This window comes from Adiantum capillus-veneris, chromosome 6, assembly GCF_014529385.1.
Source record: "Adiantum capillus-veneris isolate H3 chromosome 6, ASM1452938v2, whole genome shotgun sequence".
Classification (NCBI taxonomy): Eukaryota; Viridiplantae; Streptophyta; class Polypodiopsida; order Polypodiales; family Pteridaceae; genus Adiantum; species Adiantum capillus-veneris.
Window position 1 is genome coordinate 154,744,579 of NC_140936.1, and position 22,221 is coordinate 154,766,799.

Genomic DNA, 22,221 nt, shown 5'->3' on the forward strand with positions numbered 1-22,221 from the left:
GCAACAATATTTTCCCATTGATGGTGTATCTTCCTTCTTCATTTCACACGGCCAAAGACGTGAACCACAAAACTCACAGAAGGAGGACATGGTTCCTGTATGATCTGTAGGCAATGAGACATGTATCAATGGTAGCATGGAAGTGTGAACACCTCGTATACAGGGATAAGCATGTAGAATGCAAGCAATTCCTCCAAGTGATGTGTCATGAACGTACGAAACCTGTTCCTCATTTTTAGCATCTATGAGAGGGCAAAAGTGTCCGTCATGTTGATGGCGCTGCTCTCTTATGTTGGAGGTACGTTGCCTTGCCCGTTGTCGACGATATCTTCTTGTCGCATCCAAACATAAAAGAGTGTGCTGTCTTCATCCTTGTCCTTGCATGGCTGTTTGCAGAGGGACTTGTGGAATTGTAACATCACCATGGATAGAACCATCCACAAATGTGAAAGGACTCCTACCACGACCATGGTCATTTGTTAAGCATGGCAAGGCATTACTTGTCAAGTATACCGTACGCTGTATAGCGAGTTGGCGTCGATAATTTCGTGCAACCTTTTGGCGTACACGCACATGGGGGGAATGACTTGGAGATTCACAAAGACAAAGGAATGTGTCCCTTGTCCTCATAAATGCTTCTGTCAAGCAACAAAGAAAACACTAAGCTCATAATGAGTGCATAAGTTTTAGGAGTGCAATATGTATAATCAATTTAGACATCATGGCAACGTGATAGAACGTAGGTGTAGTAGTCCAAATGGCCCCGAAGGCTATGGTGCAAAGGTATAGATAGGTAGGTCGTGGTCAAATATAGTGGAGGTTTTCCCTAGTTTATTGTGCCCTATGTCATCAGTGCTTTGAGAAAAAGCATTGTCACCTTGAATGATAGGTTTAGTGTATTCTTGCCTAACAAATTTTAATATGGGAAATTACCAAAATACCCCTCTAATTTGTCAAATTCCCACTTATGAATTTTGAGATCCACCTCTAAAATTTTACCTCAAGGCGATAGAACCCACGAAAGGTGATAGCACCCATGAAACTCAAAGCACCCGTGTTTTGGACGAAAATATCTTAACTTTAGTGCAATCCCACCTACGGATCTTGAGTTTTATCTCTAAATTTCACCCCAAGGTGATATAATGCATGAAACTTAAAGGAATTTAATGTAAAATAATCTCCAAATATAGCGAAGGGTTGCCTTGATTGATCGTGTCCTTCGTCATCAGTGCTTTGAGAAAAAGCATTGTTGCTCTGAAAGATTGTTTTAGTGTAATCCCACCTAACAAATTTTAATATTTACCTTGAGATTTTAATTTTCACCTTGAGAACACCATAAGGTGATAGCACGCATGAAACTCTCTAATGTAAACATCTCCAAATATAGCGAAGGGTTGCCCTATTTCATTGTGTACTTCGTCATTAGTGCTTTGGGAAAAAACATTGTCACCCTAAAAGATCGATTTAGTGGAAATTCCCGAAATACCCCTCAAATTTCAAAAATACCCTTGTATCCATTTTGGTAATTTTCTTCAAGATTTCCTAGTCTTGATTCCTTTCTGACAATTGAGATCCATTTTTGAGTGCTTAGTATGTAAAAAATATGTAAAAAATTTGTCACAAATTAGCTCGCATAAGAAGGGTTTTATGTATAAAAATAAAGAATCTCCAAAGCATACATGACCAACTCAAATTCTAGTTTTAGCATCTTGTATGATAGACAATCAGTCTTCTTATGAAAAGCTACAAAAAAAATAATCTTTGGAGAAATTTACTCTCTCAACCAGGGGTATTTTGGTTGGAAAATTTGAAGGACGTTTTGGGAATTTATGACAAAATATTGGGGATATTTTGGAAATTTTCTTCAAGATTTCCTAGTCTTAATTCCTTTTTGACAACTGAGATCCATTTTTGAGTGCTTAACATGTAATTTGGCACAAATTACCTCGCAGAAGAAGGCAATTATGACTCAAATTCTAGTTTTATCATCTTGTATGATAGACAATTATTCTTCCTATGAAAAGCTATAAATTTTCTAATTTTTGGAGAAATTCACTCTCACAACCGGAGGTATTTTGGGAATATCCACATATTAGAGGGGTGTTTTGGGGATATTTTGCAAATTTTCTTCAAGATTTCCTAGTCTTAATTCCTTTTTGACAACTGAGATCCGTTTTTGAGTGCTTAGCATGTAATTTGGCACAAATTATCGAGCGCAGAAGAAGGCAATTATGACTCAAATTCTAGTTTTAGCATCTTGTATGATAGATATGATAGACAATTAGTCTTCTTCCTATGAAAAGCTACAAATTTTCTAATGTTTGGAGAAATTCACTCTCACAACCGGGGGTATTTTGGGAATTTTGGAAATTTGAGGGGCATTTTGGGAATATCCACATATTCGAGGGGTGTTTTGGTAATTTTCCCTTTTCATGTTGACCTTAAGAACACCATAAGGTGATCGCACGCACGAAACGCAAAGGAAAATGCAATGGCAAAAAGACCGGGTTTAGAGCAATCGCAAACACGAAACGCAAATAAAAATGCATCCAGAAAACCTGAAAATCCAACTTGAGGGTTCGTCGCCCTAAATCCACTCACTCTTGCCACCATCGCTTGTCGCTTGCCTTTGTCTTCGCCGCTCGCGAAGTCCCTCCCCACCTCTCTCCCTCTGTCTCTCTCTCTCAAGCACTCAACCTGCGTCCTAGTCTTAATTCGTTTTTGACAATTGAGATCCGTTTTGGAGTGCTTAGCATGTAATTTTGGGAGAAATTCACTCTCATAACCAGGGGTATTTTGGGAGTTTTGGAAATTTGAGGGGCATTTTGGAAATTTCCACAAATCAGAGAGGTGTTTGAACCTTAAGAACACCATAATTAAGAGATGAAAAGGCACAAATTACCCCTCAGAAGAAGACAATGATGACTTTTCATTTTGACCTTAAGAATTGAAAAGGCACAAACTACCTAGTCTGCTATGAAAACCTATTTTGAAAATTTTGAAAATTTGAGGGGCATTTTGGAAATTTCCACAAATCAAAGAGGTGTTTTGGTAATTTGCCCTTTTCAATGGCAAGCATTTTCAACGGCAAGCAAACGCAAACGCAAACAGAAACGCGAACGCAAATATTGCATCGGGAAAACCTTAAATTTTAAGGTGAGCGTCGTCGTTCATCCCGCCTCCCACGCTTGCCGCTTGCCGCTTGCCGATGCTAATCGCTTGCCGCTTGCCTTTGCTAGTCGCTTGCCGATTGTCTTTGCGACTCGTCTTCGTCGCTTGCCTTCACCACTTGTCGACTGGAATGGCAAGGAGTCCCTCCCCACCTCTCTCTCTCTCTCTCTCTCTAGCAAGCACTCGAACTCGAAGTCTCGACCTGCTATGGACCTCGACGACTCTCTATGAGTATAGAAAGAGTCCTAGAGGCTTAGATTATCCTTTTGTAGTTGCGCGCACACAGAACCTGGATGTTTAAACTGGAGAGAGAGAGAGAGAGAGAGAGAGAGAGAGAGAGAGAGAGAGAGAGAGAGAGAGAGAGAGAGAGAGAGAGAGAGAGAGAGAGAGAGAGAGAGAGTGAGTTGCGCTACTTCAGTTTTGTGTGTGTGTGTGTGTGTGTGTGTGTGTGTGTGTGTGTGAGAGAGAGAGAGAGAGAGAGAGAGAGAGAGAGAGAGAGAGAGAGAGAGAGAGAGAGAGAGAGAGAGAGAGCCCATCCGCACAGAGCGCTCAGAAAGCCCTCATGAAAAACTGTCGTAACCTGCAATAAGGTTCAAACACCATTGAGTCGAAACCTTGTCCACATGACTGTGTGTGTGTGTGTGTGTCTGAGAGAGAGAGAGAGAGAGAGAGAGAGAGAGAGAGAGAGAGAGAGAGAGAGAGAGAGAGAGAGAGAGAGAGAGAGAGAGAGAGAGAGAGAGAGAGAGAGAGAGGGTTAGGGCTTCGCCCAACCTTTCTCAGGGGAGAGTCCTAGAGTTAAGAGGGAGAGGTGGTTTGAAGGCGGCATGCAAGGAAATCACACACAGGAGCTGCATGACGATGTCAATCGAGCATTCAATCTCGACTGCAGGCGCAATCTCTTGGCGCACTCTCTCGTCAAGGCCAGAGGCCCTCTTGGGGGAGGTTGCAAGGGCCAAGCCCTATATTGGGATGGGATGGCAAGTGAATTAAAGCTCTTGCAGGCGCCGTGACTCCAGCAGCTCAGCGCGCAGCCTGTGTGCGTGCGTGCGTGCGTGTGTGTGTGTGTGTGTGTGTGAGTGTGTGTGTGTGTGTGTGTGTGTGTGTGTGTGTGTGTGTGTGTGTGTGTGTGTGTGTGAGAGAGAGAGAGAGAGAGAGAGAGAGAGAGAGAGAGAGAGAGAGAGAGAGAGAGAGAGAGAGAGAGAGAGAGAGAGAGACCCTCCGTGACAGATCAGGCCCGGTTGGGGGAGGTGCTCTTTCCTGCGACTGTCAAGGTGCTGTTTCTTGCGAGAAAGAGGCCCGGTTGGGGGAAGTTGCAAGGGCCAAGCCCTATGGGATGGGATGGGAGGTGACAGATCGTGCAGCGCGCCTCGACCTTGGCTCAGACCTTCGCGCGCCTTAACCTTGACAGCTCCTGCAGATCTCTTCGCTCAGACCTTGGCTGCAGTGTTATTTTTTTGGCTGCTGCGTTTTTTGAGGATGAGGAAGGAAGGAGGAGAGATTGACACGTGGAGTGTCTGTCCTTCCTCAAAAATATTACGCTGCATAATAGAAGTATAGATATAGAAGTATTATATAATAGTCTTATAACAGGACCTTCGTCTCCTTTGTTTTTTAAATTTCAATGAAACCCTTTCCTCTTATGTTAGGCTTTAAGTGTGATTTCATCTAGAGTGTTGAAAACAACCTACTTAAATCACTGCACTCCAGGAGACGATATCTCACATAGGCAGGTCCCATTGCATGGCAGCCATCCAATTTTTTTGAATTCTGTGTTTCATAAAAAAATAGAGGTTCCTCAACATCATGTAAGCTAGACACAATCAAAGCATAACAATCTGATGCATAAGATACATGGCGAGAACCTGAACAAGTACAACTAGACAAAGGTGCATCCAATGCACTGTCACGCAAAGTATGCACCAACCATTTAGGACATACCTCTAGCCTGCTCATTCTAAGCCCTTTTCTCATCAAGTACATCATGTACATCTGCATCAGTAATAGGCCGATCTGTAATATTTTCAAAAACCCCCATTGGCTGTACATTTGTCTCATTGAAGTTTACATTCGAACCTCTACCACTAAAAAGAGGCAAAAAAGTGTAATAAATGTCATGTGAGGTTACATTACTGTCTCTAGTACTTGACAGCAAGGATTGTACATAATCTTCCACAAACACAACATCTCGTGAGACCAAGATGATACAACCCATAACCTTTGCCTTCAACACTATAACCAACAAAAATACATTTTACAACCTTATAATCCAATTTCGTGTGTTGTGTGTGTGGCACCAAACCATATGCCAAATAGCCAAAACCACGCATGTGCTCAATAGTAGCCTTTCTATCTTGCCATGCTTCATATTGGAGTAATAGACTACAGAGTTTTTGTAGGGCACCTGTTTAGTACATAAGTGGCACACATGATGGCCTCAAGCCAAAATGAATGTGGCAAAGCTTGACTTTTGATCATACATAGTGTCATTTTCATAAGTGACCTGTTTTTCCTCTCAGCAAAACCATTTTGCTGAGTCGTATAAGGCACTCTACATTGGTGTTTTATCCCACGACTAGCTAGAAATGCATTAAATTCACGAGACATATACCCCCCCCTCCCCCGATCAAAATGGAGGGTGCTCATAGTTCATTTCAAGACATTTTCAGCCATAGCCAGAAATTGTTTGAAGCACATAAACACTTTGGACTTCGCTTTAAGCGGATATACCCATGCATGTCTAGAGTAATCATCAATGAAAGTCACAAAGTAAAGGTAATTGCCCAAGAATGGAGTTTGCATGGGCCCACAAACATCACTATGCACAAGCTGCGACATGCATGTGGCCCTAACTGAACCATCCTTTGGAAACTTCAAACGCTGCATCTTACCGAAAATAGAGCCTTCATAAACATGTCTAACAGGTGCTTCAAGAGGTGGCAAAGAAGAAACCATATCAGATTTTTGCAAATGTAGAAAATTGGCAAAATTCGGATGTCCAAAACATGTATGCCAAAGTTTTGCATGTGAAATAGCCTTAGAATCCACAATTGCATTTGCAAAATTCTGCCCATACTTGTCATACAAAGTGAGCTTATACAGCCCACGACATAAAATGCCAGATGTAACAATTTCATCACCAAAACTCAGATCATGTACTATACATTTTTCATCCTCAAACTTGACTACAAGTCCAAGTCTAGCAAGTGCAGATACAAACAAAAGATTCTTCTTGATCCCAGGTACATATAGTACATCAAAAAGTGTGAAAGAACTACAATTTGCATCAGTAAGCACAATCTTTCCAACTCCCTGAACTAGATAAGAGGCATTGTTTGTACAAATAATTGAATTCCCATGAGGGACAAACACAAGAGAGGTGAACAAATCACGGTGTGAGGTAATGTGCTTTATAGCACTACTGTCAAAATACCACACATGAATAATACTTTACAACTGACATGCATGCATCATGGACAACATGATTATAGGTACACTTTGCACGCCCATTCTGCATCACAATCTCCTTTCACAGAAGACTCAACAATAGCTGCATTTGTAGTGGAACCACCCTCTTTCTTCTTAGCCTCTTTGGCCTTCAACTCAGGACACTGCTTGATCAAGTGATTATTAGCTTTACAATAATGACAACGCATATTCTTTTTACCACTATCACCAAAATTCCTAGACGAATTGCTACCAGCAGAAGCATTAGGAACATGTGATTTACCACTCGCAGAAGAACCATGAAAAGTGACTACATTGTTATTACCACCTTTTCTTTGAGTAGCAATAAAGGCCTATTCAACTGCACGCTGTCTAGTCCTATTTTTTTCTAGAAAGTGACTCTTGCAAAAGCAATGTGCACAATGCATCAAACTTGACAACTTTGGGATTTCCTTGGGTCATAAGTCTCCAAGTACTAGCAAAAGTCTGGTAAGAATCTGGCAAGGCATCAAGAATAGTCTGCACTAGGGAACTATCAGAAATGGCTTCACCTGCAAATTTAAGTTGCTCATTGATATCCTTGACACCAGCAAGGAAAATTTCCAAGTCACCTTCCTCATGCATAATATTTGACTTCAGCTCTTTACGCAGCACTGCAATTTTTACCTCTTACGATTTGCATAAAGACCAGCTAGAATATCCCAAGCCTTTTTCGCTCTATGAATGTGGGGAGTAATAGTGCGCTTCACAAAAAACACACTCAATGCATGAGCCCTGCACATCTTTTACATCCCAACAAGCTTGCTCATCCATAGGCAAAACAACTCTAACAGCAACAATCCTTGCAACAAGACCTAGAACATCCTCAACAACGCCTGTATCCTCATAGCTAGGACATGCATCAATGCGCTGCACAATGTTCCAAACTCCCTTTGTCACAACAACATGTTGCATCATATAAGCCCACATAGGGTAATTGTGCTCATCCAATTTGTCCTCAACAGCAAATATATTGAACACATTTGTGTTGTTGTCGACCATGGTAAATGCTGCACCTGATGTGAAAACTACCCGAAAAGAGGATAAGGAAAGCGAGAACAACATGTGCTATATAGCACAAATTGTAGAAGACCGTAAGGGACCTATTATGAAAAAAATGGCACTGACAGAATTTTTGCACAAAATGACAAAATAACATATGCAGTACTGCCTATAGTGCAAATGTTGGCTGAAATGAGCCCGAATCAAAAATCTAAGCAGACTCAGCTCTTTGAGCTCGCCCAAAATATTTGTCGACCTAAAAATGCTTGCCAAAGCTCACAAAAATCGGAGAAAGTGAGTAGGCGTGTGTTGGAGCTACTGGCGACTAAGCCCAAGAGGACGCAATCTGCTCTGATACCAGTTGTTGGAATTAGGGTTGCAAGAAATACACACAGCTTGGAGAAGACAAAGGAAGCTCAAGGCACACAATAGAGCGTTTATTACTTAGTATGCAATTGAAAGATAGATAGCCCTAGAATGATGGGTGTATATACATTGCACGGGGAAAAAACCTCCTAGTGAGAAAAAAAATGCCCCGACGATCCTAAGTGCATTCACACACATCACTACCACATGTATATGGTAACACTAAAGCCCTCTATGTAACCTCTCGTTGAACATTGCTTTGAAAGTAGAATGCAAATGTATAAGTCTTTAACACGTTTGAGCTTTAATAAACACACATAAAAAAGAATATGCTAACAACTTAAGGCCATCCATGTGGTTAAGTGAAACTTTGTTAGTGCATATTTAGAGATGTTTACATTATATTAAGCATATATAGTGGAGAAATGCACATTGCCATTCTCTATGTGATAACTTTGCGTAAACCAAAACCCCTTTATGTGACCTATCATCAAATAGTGTTTCAAAAGTAAAATGAAATCACAATCGCTACCAAGCAGGAATCTTTTCTAACATACAATTTAAAAAGCAAAACCCAGTATCTCATGTTTGTCCATGTGGCATGGAAAAAGTCTCCATGTATTGATTGCATTAATTGTAAGTTTTAAACTTAAATTTCAAATTACTAGGTTTAAACTTAGAGGGCTTACTAGGTTAGCTGAGGATAGGCTTTATGACATTTACTAACAGGATAAACAGGCGTGTCTTGAGAAATATTTGCATCAATTGAATCTCCAAACATGTGCCAAAGTTGGAATTTGAGAACGATGCCAACCTTCACAACTCACGGACCCAAAAAGGTCATTTCTTTTTGTATTTATTTTGTTTTTTTAATTTAGAATTTGATTGATAAAGCTATACAGGTTTTCTTCAAGGAAAGATCAGAATCCAGTGCGATAATCTTTCTCACTCTTTCCTTTATGTTCTCACCATTGTGCTCCTCTCTCTCCCCAAAATACTCCTTGTCGTCCTCTTATCTCTATGAGCATCTTGTTTTTCTATGCATCCAATACTTGAGTCATGATTAAACATATGTTAAGTGGATGTACTCGACTTTACGTTCATGTAATGTATTGCTACATTTCTTAAGTTTTTTTCTTTTTAGAAAGATGGATTACTACTTAGAAGTGTTTTGTTGGCAATTTAAAAAGATAGCTAATGATGCACACTCTCTCTTCCTCTTGATTGTTGTTGCTCTTGCTCGTTTACTTTCTTGCATCGCCATGTCCGTGTTCCCCCCCCTCCCAACCACAAAACAACACACATCCCAAGGACAGGTCATACACTCGTAGATTTAAATGAAGCTCAAAACATGAGAAACATTTACAATGTATTAAAGTTCAAACACCACGTATATGAAACTACCTAAAGTGAAGGGACGCCTAATTTTGGCATCTACCATGCATTTTTTATGAGCACATAAACCGAAAAATGCATTCAGCAAAGCTAATAGACCTACAAACACCAAAATATTATATTCAAACATGATATTGCACATTCCACATAAAATGCGAGAACACTTAAATGACAAGATAAGAAGCGTACCCCTCTCAAAAGATAGGGAGGGTAAGATACTGGTTTAGTAGAGAGTGATGGTGAGTTTTGAAGGCTAGCATGGGCAGGGTAGTCGTGGTGGTTGCAAGTAAAAGGCACACTTTGGAAGTGTTGGGTTGGGTTCTACTCTAGCTTGGGCGAGGTGAAGGTGGCCTTCGGTCCATTTTATGATTGCTATTTTTTGTTTAGTGCAACACATACGAAGTTCACTCCTTGCTATCCTCAGCTCAAGTCGGTGTAGGGGTGACGCTTGTCACGGCTTAGGGTCTCTTTCACGTCATCGATTTTGGCTCTACTGTGCCCGAGTCATCTTCGATGTGTTTGGGTATGGCTTATGTGCTTGACCCGGTTTGGTTTATTAAGCATAGGTGTTATATCTTATGTACGCACGGGTTATCTTATGTGCAATATTTATTTGCGAGCTTTCTTAAGCTACAGTTAGTCTCAAACTTAGGGTCTTGTGGAGCAATTTGTCTTGTACTTGCAAGGCCTGCATCACATCTTTAGTGCATCAAAGTTATGCTCGTGGGCCTACATTTTTCATGCGATGGTTTTGCCTGTGTGGCCTTATATTAGGTGCACCTAGTTAAAGTACAATTAGTCTACCCAAGAAAGAGAGCAGCACCAAAATCAACCGTGCTTCCGCAGAAATTTCGGCAAAGTTAACAAAATGAACAATAACCATAAGCATAACCAGAAAGCTAAACATACCATAAACAAAACAAGAACCATAACCATGTCTATATAAGAATAGGAGAAATAACCATGTCTATACAATGACAATGGCAATAACCATAACCATAAGGAAAACAATAACTGTCTGAACAATAACCATAACCATATATGTCTATACAAAAAAGAGACACAGAAGCGTGTATGTGCCTCACAAAGCATATATATGAAATTCATTGATGACTAGCGTCACAACCTGCACATAGAACAAGTCACAAAATTAGTATTGATATTACTTAACATATACTTATTTAATTAAATCAACTCACACATATTAATGTCTCATCTCAAGCGATCAGCGAGACTCTAAGGCCTCCCAGTCTACAGGCTCTCCTGAAGCATCAAGATCATTCAATACTTCATAGATACCTCTGCGATATCTATCTGTCTCCTCTTGGCGTGTCGGGGCTCGATGCATCGCAAGATTCTACGTTTATACAAAAATCAAAGTAATAAGAATACATGATTCATCACGTTTTAAAAAATGCCATAGCTAGGATTGGATTAGAAACTCACAAACTCATAGTGAAAGGTGTCGAAGCCTCCGCTGCCCAGATGTGATGTCCCCCTGGTCATTTGTCGTATCTGTGCGGCCTGACGCTGCTGTCTGAACCGCGTGTCCGCTGTCCGCTCATCCTCCCTACGTCTCGTGTGGGATGTCCGAAGACTTCGACAAGCCGGTCCTGAAAGCCTGCTGAGCTGCATCTCGACGATATTTCACGTGTCCCGTGCAACACCCTTGATCCACCTCCTCGGAACAGCCTTTGAACCCGGAGCAGGTTGGTACTCTCTCAGGATGGTCTTCACTATATAACTGACTTTGTTCTCATCCTGCTCAAGCCAAGGCGTCAGAATGCTAGTTGAAAACTGCAGCTCCGCGAGCTGGCAAATTCGCTGTCTCATCTCAGTCTCGACTCTATCCATGTCAACAAAACCATCTGCCCGTACAATATAGAGCTTGGAGGCACTAGGATCGTGTGCCCCCCAAAGTGTCCGAGGTGTGCCAAGAGGTGTGTCGAGAGGTGTGCCTAGGTAGGACGAGGGTCGTGAGCAAGGAGGGGTCAAAGCATCTGTGGACCCTCCTCCACAGCAACCACCAACTCCACCTGACGATCGCCGAGATCGGCGAGTGCGTCTGTGCTGTAGAGATGAGGACGTACCTGCCTCTGCCCCACCCCTAGGTGTTGAAGCAGCCGTGATGGGAGACCTCGTAGGCATCGTACCCGTAGGCGTCCCCCCCTCCATAGGCGTCCCCCCCATAGGTGTCCCCCCCCATAGGCGTCGGACCCTCGGGTGTGAAGCCTGGAGGCATAGTACCCGTGCCTCTGGCTACCAAGTACTGAGAAGCCTCTGCCATCTGACTGGGCGTCATCCGTGTGACGAAGCCCATGAATGCATCTGCACTCGTAGAAGCGGGATCTGGAAACTGGTTTGCCATACTAAAGTCCTGCACAAAGAAAGTAAAATAAAGCGTAAGAACACCTTTGTTTAAATTAACTTTAAGCTTAATTTTAAATCAACGTCTTCACACAAACACTTACAGGCCTAGGCCTCGACGAGTGAGGCATCATCGATAAGATCTTGCACCGTATCATCGTCTATCTCTAATTGCAGACATAACTCTGCCCCAACTCGTTTTGGCAGATTGTCTTCATCCATTGCATCTTCATCTACAAGTGTCAATTCTGCCTTGTCTGCGTCATCCCTCATATATCTGTCAGCTTCTTCTGCCATACCTTCGTCCTCCTCATCTAATGTCACAGTAGTATGGACGTCGTCTGACCGGACTTTCCTCCAGGAGCTCTTGCCCTTCAAATACTTGTTTATTTCTTGGAGCAACCTGAACCACAAACCACCATGGTCGCTCTCGAGGGTCCGGTACAAAGACCACTTGCTCGCAATGTTCGGGGAGAGCAAATGTGTCGCTCGCATCTGTCCAAACCTTTGCAGAATCTATTTGCACAAGCTTGTTTCCATCTCTGCGTACCGTTGCATTGAGACCAGAAGTAATCACCTTGAACCACTTCACATCCAACAAAAACAGTTCAAGCCGCCTGAAGTTGACTTTCAGGATATCTGACACCAGACCACAGTAATCCAGGTTGCTAGTGCTCTCATTCGTGTCTTTGGCACTGGCCCTGCTCTTTTGCATGAAACTAACCATTACCCCGCTATCAAAGTGTTTCTTCTACTGTCAATTTGTTGTGTTCTGAAATGCTTTCCATGCGACCACAGTGCCATGTATGTATGATACTTCCAGTCACATCGAATAGCCAGCTCTTCCTCTTCTAGAGATATTGGTTCTCTGATCTATCATCCAACCATGCCATTGTAGGGAATTCAGGTAGAGGAGCGAGATAGTCTGGGAAGGGTAAGCCTCTAGTCGTTCGGCTTCGCCTGAAATCGTGTCGCTCCCTATTGCGTCTCTCTTTCTCTTCTTCGTACCTTTCAAGCCATTTTCGCATCGGCGCTGAATTTAGTATACAGAACTTCATGATCTTTTCTCGCATGGCGTCGTTCATTTTCTTCGGCACCCCTTGCCCTTGCGGCTCCTCTCCCACCAGTCTTGCATCCTCCTCATCGCTCCATAGTCGAGGCATTTCTTTGTCAGATACGGATAGAAATTCGGTCGTCAATACAAGGGACTCTTGCACCAACCATCCTTCTGCCATGCTCCCCTCTGGACACGCTTTTTGGCGAACAAAACCCTTAAGTGTTTTCATGAACCGCTCTAGAAAGAACATCCAACGACTGTGGACTGTACCGCACTAGCTCTGAAATCTTGTATATGCAGGTCCGCACTTCCTCCGTTAAACACCCCTTGATCGCAATTGGAAGAATGAATTGCAAGAACTTATGCCAGTTGTGCGATTTCACTCCTGACAGTTGATCGTCACGGGTGAATGCTGTCTTGAGACATCGCATATATCCTGTTGGCGTCCTGAACTCTGAAATCACCCTTTTAACTTGTCGCTCTTCGCTTTTTAGCAATACCCATGGCGCTCTTGGAAGTTTTGTTTGGCCAGCTGCATTGGTGAAAGGCCACAACTCTGGCATCTTTCCAAGTGACTGCAAATCATCTCGTGAAGCTCGATTGTCTTTCATTCCCATGATTGTCTTCCAGAGGAGCTCTCCCACATTCTTGAATATATGCATTGGATCCAGCAAATGGTTAATTAGTAGATCACCCCTGTACAACAACATATGGAGAATGGACAAACGTTTCATTCCTGGAACAGGTTGCCCCTCATGTTGCTCCCATCGGCGACACCACTATTGTACATGCATAGGACGACATTCGACACGACCAAGCTGACCTTCGCGCAAGTGATGGCCATCTGGAAGATAACTGTGGTGGCCTTGATAAATTGTCTTTCAAAGAGAGGCAAAATAGCGCACATCCAAAGACTGCCCGCAAATTGGACATGCATTGTATCCCGAAGTTGTTAGCCCTGCATATATTAAAGCATGAATCAGGCCAAGGCAAAGTGCTTGCGAATAGCGAGAATTTTGTAAATCAAGAAGCATTACCAGAAGCTTCTCCGTATCCTGGCCAATCATGCATAGTCCACATAAGAAGTCCATGGATCCTTGCATGCTGTTCTCCTACTGATTCGACCGCATTTGCTATGTCGATCCCATGCCATAACTCCTGGAGCTCGCCAACTAGTGGAGCTAGATAAACATCCATGTTTTTTGCCTTGAACTTACCAGGTACAATCAAGCTTAATATCAAATGACGCTTCTTGATGGCAAGCCACGACGGGAGGTTGTAATTGATAAGGCACACAGGCCAAGTGCTCCATGACGAGCTTCTTAAGCCAAATGGATTGACTCCATCCATTGTCATGCCCAAACGCAAATTACGTGGTTCACTCTTAAAATGTGGCCAGGTATCTTCAATATGCCTCCAGGACTTTGAATCAGCGGGCACCCTAAATGTTGCATCAGTGGATCTATTCGTAGAATGCCACCGCATCAACTTTGCAATGGAACCACAACGAAACATGCTTTTTATCCTAGGAATAATAGAAAAATGCCGCAACACTTTAGCTGGCACTGTCTCGCCAATTGCATCTTGTTTGTAGTGCATTGCTCCGCACTTAGGACACGACAGACAATCTGCGAATTCATTGCGAAAAAGAATGCAATCATTTGGACATGCATGAATCTTGTTGTAGTCCAAGCCAATTGAGGTCAATAGTTGCTTTGCGTCTGGCCTGGAGGGGGGCATTTCATTGCCAGCCGAGAGAAGTTGCTCCCACAACAACCTGTTTAAGCCACATTAAATTAAAAAGCTCTCCAAGCACGTCACTGTTGCAATCGGAAAATCTCTTTTGTAAATTACGTATCTAAACAAAGCAATGACGCTTGCATCTGGCCACCCGTACACTGACTGAAGATTCAAAAACACCAGACAAGTACGAAGCATAGATATTTTGGCGCCTTCATAGATTGGTTGACGTGCCAACTTCCTCAACATGTCCTCAGGAGATAGGCACACGGCTTCTGGTGCTGCTTCATTAGCGTTCTTCTCGCTTGTCTGGAAGAAGGCATCCAACATCTCCTCCATGCCATTGTCTTCTGTCTGTAAGCCCTTTTCTGCTTCCATCCTTGGCTCTATATTTTTCGGACCTTCACGCATAATCCTTTCTCTCTCTCTCTCTCTCTCTCTCTCTCTCTCTCTCTCTCTCTCTCTCTCTCTCTCTCTCTCTCTCTCTCTCTCTCTCTCTCTCTCTCTCTCTCTCTCTCTCTCTCTCAGATGTAGGTGCTATGTTGCGAAAATCAATGCCCGTTCCGTAGGAGTCATATCGTAGATTCTGTACGATTTCTCTAGCAAACTCTCCGTACTTATGCACATGCTCATTACATATCCTACGCTTGCGCAGGATTTGATACTTGCAGAGCGTGCACGAGCATGCAATCTTTTCCTCCATGTTAGTTGATGACGTTGCCATCTACAATGATTATGAATGTTGTTTTAATATATATACTCCTCACAATGTAAACTACCTCGCATTCTCTAGTCTTGCCCAATCTCCGTACACCTCGATCCAGAGGTGTACAGAGATCAGGACCACCGGGTCAAAATCTCGTGTTTATTGGTCAAATCCTATATGGGTAGACACATACTTGCACTCCCAGGTGTACATGGCAATGCATGTAGCGGACAAAACCCCTTTGCCTCTTTTAGTTCCATAGTTTCTTCTAGAGGGAGAGAGAGAGAGAGATAGAGAGAGTTTCTGTCCTTTTCACACAATTGGTCAGCCAACCTAACTCTTTCTCTATCTCTTTCTCTATCTACTATCTATCTCTCTCTCTACCTCTGTAGTTATCTCTAGTTAATTCTCTCTCTCTCTCTCTCTCTCTCTCTCTCTCTCTCTCTCTATATATATATATATATATATATATATATATATATCACTCTCTATCTCTTTATCTCTCTCTCTCTCTCTCTCTCTCTATCTATCTACGTACCCTATCTTTCGTTCTTTCTCTCTCGATCTCGCTCTCGCTATCTCCCTTTCTCTCTCTCTCGATCTCGCCTTTGCTATCTCTCTTTCTCTCTCTATTTTCCTATTTCCCTATCTCTCTCTCTCTCTCTCTCTCTCTCTCTCTCTCTCTCTATATATATATATATATATATATATATATATATATATATATATATATATATATATATCACTCTCTTTCTCTCTCTCTCTCTCTCTCTCTCTCTCTCTCTCTCTCTCTATTCCCTATCTTTTTCTCTCTCTCCCTATTTCCCTATCTCTCTCTATCTCGCTCTCCACTTCCCTATCTCTCTCTCTCTCTCTCTCTCTCTCTCTCTCTATATATATATATATATATATATATATATATATATATATATATATATATATATCACTCTCTTTCTCTCTCTCTCTCTATTCCCTATCTCTTTCTCTCTCTCTCTCTCTCTCTCTCTCTCTCTCTCTCTCTCTCTCTCTCTATTTTCCTATATCTCTATCTCTCTCTCGCTCTCTACTTCCCTATCTCTCTATTGATCGAACGAGCGACTGAGCTAGGGAGATCTAGATGCCCGCGACTGCGGAGGCCAGACTACACAACATTGACAGAGGCTACATCAGAGGATCGAGGTCACTTTGGCTCGACATGCACAACGCCCGGTCAGACTACTGACCATGGATGAGATTGATGAGGTCCACCAGCGATAGATGCTGGATCTCCTATGATCTACATATCCCAGCTAGCTATTTTAGCTGCTTAGTCCACACCCAGCAGTTTAGGATTCCATAATATTTTATTTTGTCATTTTGTCATCTTGTTATTCTGACTTTGTATCAGATCCACCACATTGTAACTTTCTGGTCTCATAGGTCACTTTGGCCTTTTGAAGACGTTAATATAACATTTCATTTCATTTCTTTCTTTAATTTTAATTCCTACACATACATTAATTCTCTCTCTCTCTCTCTCTCTAGTTTTAATTTCCTACGCATACATTTCTCTCTCTCTCTCTCTCTCTCTCTCTCTCTCTCTCTTTCCTACACACACACACACCGCTCTCTCTCTCTCTCTCTCTCTCTCTCTCTTTCCTACACACACACACACACTTTTCTCTCTCTCTCTCTCTCTCTCTCTCTCTCTCTCTCTCTCTCTCCTACACACACACACACACCGCTCTCTCTCTCTCTCTCTCTCTCTCTCTCCTACACATACACACACACACACACGATGTAGAGAGAGAGAGAGAGGGGTTGGGTTGGGGGAGGGGGGAAGAGTGCCATAATACCTGCGCAGTAGGTTTCGGCCAAGATCTGAGCGCGCGCGTTGAAGGCGAAAATGGCCCCTGCACGCGGGTTCCCCGTTTTTTCCCCCAATTTTTTAGCATCGAAAAGTGCGTCGATATATGCATGGTAATGTCCATCGATATACGCGTGGAAAATCATGCCTTGCCACACGTATTTCCATGCGCATATCGACGGCTATTTCAACGCGTATATCGACGGTGTAAAAGAACATCGATATCTGCGTGGAAAGGTACGGACGTCGATATATAGGGCGTCGATAACTTTGGGTTATGTTGTAGTGCAAGCTTCGAGATTGTATCAACCTGTTTTTAGTTAGAGCTCCCAGATAATTAGTTTTTTCCACAAAAACCTTGGCTAAGGTATAAAAGCCAAATTTTTATAAGTTTTTAAGAAGTTTTTGATAATAGAAACACAGCGTGAGCTAACAACGCTCACTTCTCTCCTTGTCGTGCTTCCTACTCCCTCCCTGGTTGTCAAATTATAGTACAGTCTGTTGCGTTGCAACCGTGGGCAAGAGCTCTACGCATTGATGTAAGCATTTCATGGTAATCCGTAGCTTTTGACATCGTCAAATTTCATCATAAGGAGGAATTTAAGCTTTTAAATCAAAAAATAAGTATAGGCGGGGTATTGGGGCATCATTGCTAAGCATTTAGATGCATTCTGGGCCAAAAATGACTATGTCAAAAACTCACTGCTCTGATGTTAATAATCGTGATTTTTACACTTGACCTGAAGTGATATTTGAGACCATAAGCATGTTTGCTTAGGTCCTACAAACATGTCCTAGAAGTTTCGTAACGTTTGGATGTCGTTTGAAGATGTAACGTATGTGATTTGTTTATTGATGAGCGACTAGCTTTTGGTGATTTCAGTCATTTGAATGTAGCTTGACTTAGATGCGAGTTGTTTGTTGTTTTCCAAGAGATTGACAACCTCTTGTAGCCTCTATGCACTAGTCGAGTCAGCTTTGTTCCATGGATTGACAATTATATTCATGGTTCTCGCTATGTCTGCAATAAAATAGGAGTGAGGTTAGACACCCGTCCCACATTTGGCGCCGCTGTCGGGGATCGAAGAGACCTAAATTAGGAAAAAACACAATCTTCTTGTGAAGTTATCCTTTAACTTCCTCTAGGATCTCCTAGAGTCAAAAATTTCTTTTAAAACCGCATAGATTAAGATTGTCGTCTTTTGCTGTGTAGAGGTAGCTTGGAAGTAAGCATACTTGCTAAGTACCTTTTAGGATTGTAGGATTGTATGATTATATGAGGATTTTGAGAATGATTGATGGATGAGACAAGTCTTAAGATCAAGGCTCAAGAAACCATAAAAAACAAGAAAACGAGTGTTTGTGGACACTTTTCACAATCCCACTGCAGTAGAACCTAGGAGTAGGGTAAGTAGAATCCGAGGTGGATTTCAAAACATTGCTCTATCCAAAAGAATTAATTGTGAGCTGTTTATGTGAAGTTACAGAATTTCAGGTCTACAGCTAGAAATAGCACCAAAAGACTATCAACCATTGAATCTGATTGGAGAGTATGCTTTAAAAGTTGTATGAACCAGTGGGTAAGCTTAAGGACACATCGAGGTAAAAATTTTAAGAGTTTGTAAAACTGAGATTATGTACTTTTTCTTGACATTTTAGGCCAAATTAAGTTTTGACTTGACTCAGAGGCTGAAAATAGCTCATGAAAAGACTGTCCAGTGAAAAACTTAAAAACAGTGCTCATTTTAGGCCAAAAGTAAATAATCACGATTATTTACTTTCAGCTAAAAAATGACCAAGGTTGTTACCAGAGACTCTATGCATGTGTATAAACATCTTTTGTAAAGTCCCATAGAATTTGGATCACCAAACTGACCAAAAACTTGGTAAAAATTGAATTCTGTACTAACTGTCGAGAACTTGAGTGTGAAGTGGGAAAAAAATTGTTCAAACTCGGTGAAACTTGACTCATAGGCTTATATTGATGTGGTAAACAAGTGTACATGCTCAGTTGACCAAAAAGATGTAAAAATTTACCAAAAGTAAATAATTATGACCATTTTCTTTTGTCCCATTTTTCAACGTTTTTGACCAAACCAACATACCACTATTTTTAGCATTTTATCTTAACTAGCCCACAAACCAAATTTGATAAGATTTGAATCATTGGATTGAAAATTGTGGCCAAATTTGCACAGTCAATCTGTAGACACAAAACTGTTGACCATTTGAACATAAATTGTCCAAACTTGATGAAACTTGGCTAGGGAGCTTAAGTTAAGCTGCCTAACAGATTTGTGTCAAGATTGTGGCAAAAAATTGCAGAAAAATAGCAAGAGTAAATAATCACGATAATATACATCTGCTATTTAATTGGATATTTTTGCACATTTGAGTATACCACAAGGTCAAGCATATGAAGTAGACCACACAAATCAATTTTGCTGAAATTTGGATCACAAAAGTGAGACTTAAGCCAATTCTTGAAAACTAAGTCTGCGGACACGAAACAATTGATAACTTGAACAAATTTTGTTCAAACTTAGTTAAACTTATCCAGAGACCTTAACAAGTTGCATGCTTGGCAAAACAAGCCAAAAAGTGTAAACATTTGAGAAAAGTAAATAATCGCGATTATTTACTACTGACACACAGGGACACCATTGTTTGGATTTTTGCACAAGTAGAATCTGAAAGTCTCAATTGCTGACTCATCGAACTTAAATTGAAGTGAAACACATAGACCAGTCACAACAGTTAGAAAAAGTTGTACAATCTTTGTGAAAGGATAACTAATTTGTTTAAAACTAATACAAGAATCAAGTCGCAGACAAGGATTTGAAAGCTTGACAGAAGTTGCAATCAAGTCAAGTGGAAGAAGTTGACAACAAGTCAATCCGACGGTAAGTCTCTATCCAGGGCTTCACGAGTCTATATGAACCTTAGATCTGGTCATATCCTTGCAAATCAAGGCATATTTGGCAAGACCGCTAGTAGAGTATCCATCGAAGAGAGTGTGAATCAAGGTAATCACTTTAACACTATATTTGAAGAAGTGTCAGACACTTTTTTAGAATCAACTTCTGAAATATCTTCCTATTCGACTCATTCAAAAACCAGAACGACGGTGCGATATAAGCACATACTCTCTTTTTATAAGGCTAATTGCCATGGAGCTCAGGTTTACTTGGATCCTAATGAAGAGTATGCCATTCGCATTGATGACCATGATATATATTTTGAAGAGGAAATCAGGGCAAACAAATAAGGAAAAATGTACATGGATAAAAATGGAACTCAGTATTTACAAGTTGAAAACCCTGACGTGATAGACAAATGGAGGTTAGTAGTAAATACCATAATTCTAGATATGGTAGAAAAAGAAGGATCACCGACTTTAGAATTCAAGAGATATGATTAAGTTGATTTGAAGCCTTTGAAACGGCTTAGCAAGGATAATCCTAGGATCGGAGTCTATTGTTGGGAGGATAGAAACGTCAAAGATCTTCTATGGACTTCTCATGCCAAATCAAGACATTTGACGCCCATGAAGATCATCTATATCTTCAAAATCAAAGACAAGGATTTAGCAGATCTACCAACCTACCTATTTAGGGATTGTTATAACAATAACTTTGTTATGATGACTCTTGAGGAGGTGGAACAAACCAAACACCAAGGGTATTCCATAAGGGATTGGATGTTAGGCCAAGGACCAGAAAATATTCCAAGAGATGAACTCCACGAGAGATCTTTTGAGATCAATGTCAAGAAACCAGAAACTACCTCATCACGAAGAAAACCGGGTTACAGTAAGGCCAGTTGAGGGCTACATGAGTCACTATTTCCAACAGATTGATTTGAAGGACTCGGAACAGGACCAACTTTCAGGAGACCAAGAGTTTAACCAAATAGACGTGTCAGACCAGCTAATTTTAAAAAATGGGTCAGAAAATACAGTGTATCTGGGGATCCATATGATTACTTAGCAAGCTTTAAGCAAGTGCTAAGAGCAGAACGCATATTTGATTTCCATAGCCAATTCGAGGGATTTGGAATGACATTAGAAGGGAAAGCACTGACATGGTTCCAAAACAGTTTACCAAGGTCAATCATGAACTTAAATACATTAGCTCAAGGATTTGTAGCTGCATGTTCCAAAACGGGGATCAAACATAGTACGGTGGCTCAAATCTATAGCTTCAAACAAAAACAAGGTGAGTTTGTTAGGGATTGTACAACTAGAATGAAACAATACATTGCAAGATGCCCAGAGCTAGAGATACCTGCAGAAGAAAGACTAGTATCATTGTTTCTAGAGGGACTACTAAACAAAGAACTTCATGCTATATTGTATAGCAAGAAGCATATGACCCTAGAAGAGTGTGTGTCCGATGCTATTGAATTAGGAGACAATTGTGATGTTTTCAATAAAGAAGATTTCCATAAGGATAACCAAAGTGAGAAAACAACATCCACCAAACCAGACAAGTGGGAACTGGTGCTGCAGCACCGCTCACAACCATAGAAGACATGCTCAAAAGGATGATTGAAATGATGAATAACATGCAAAAAGCACCTAAGAGGGGACCGGAGCAAGGGATACCTCAACAGGTACAACCAATTAGGCCACAAACATGGTGTTCAATAGAGGGTAAATGGACCAACCATGAGACCAATGAGTGCTATTATCGACCGAAGTATGATGGAAATGTTCAATACGTGCCTATAAGGCTACAAGGACAACCAATGTATAGATATTAGCCTAATATGGCCCCAGCTCAAAGACCAACGATATGTATGAAAAGACCTCAGCCTGTGTTGGGTCAACAACCTCCATATCCTGGACATAATGCAGTGCCTATAAAGTATATGCATTCAGAGGGAGTTATAAACAAACAAGCACTAGTGCCTGTTACACCCTATGTTGAGCCTCCATCTACAGTAATGGTAGAAGGAGATTGGTATAATTCACATCCACCACCAATGGAAGAACCTGTGACTTATACTACACCATAGCTTGCATTGATGGACTATGTAGCCAATCAAGGTGTTAGATTTCCTATGGTAAGGCCCATGATTAAGCCA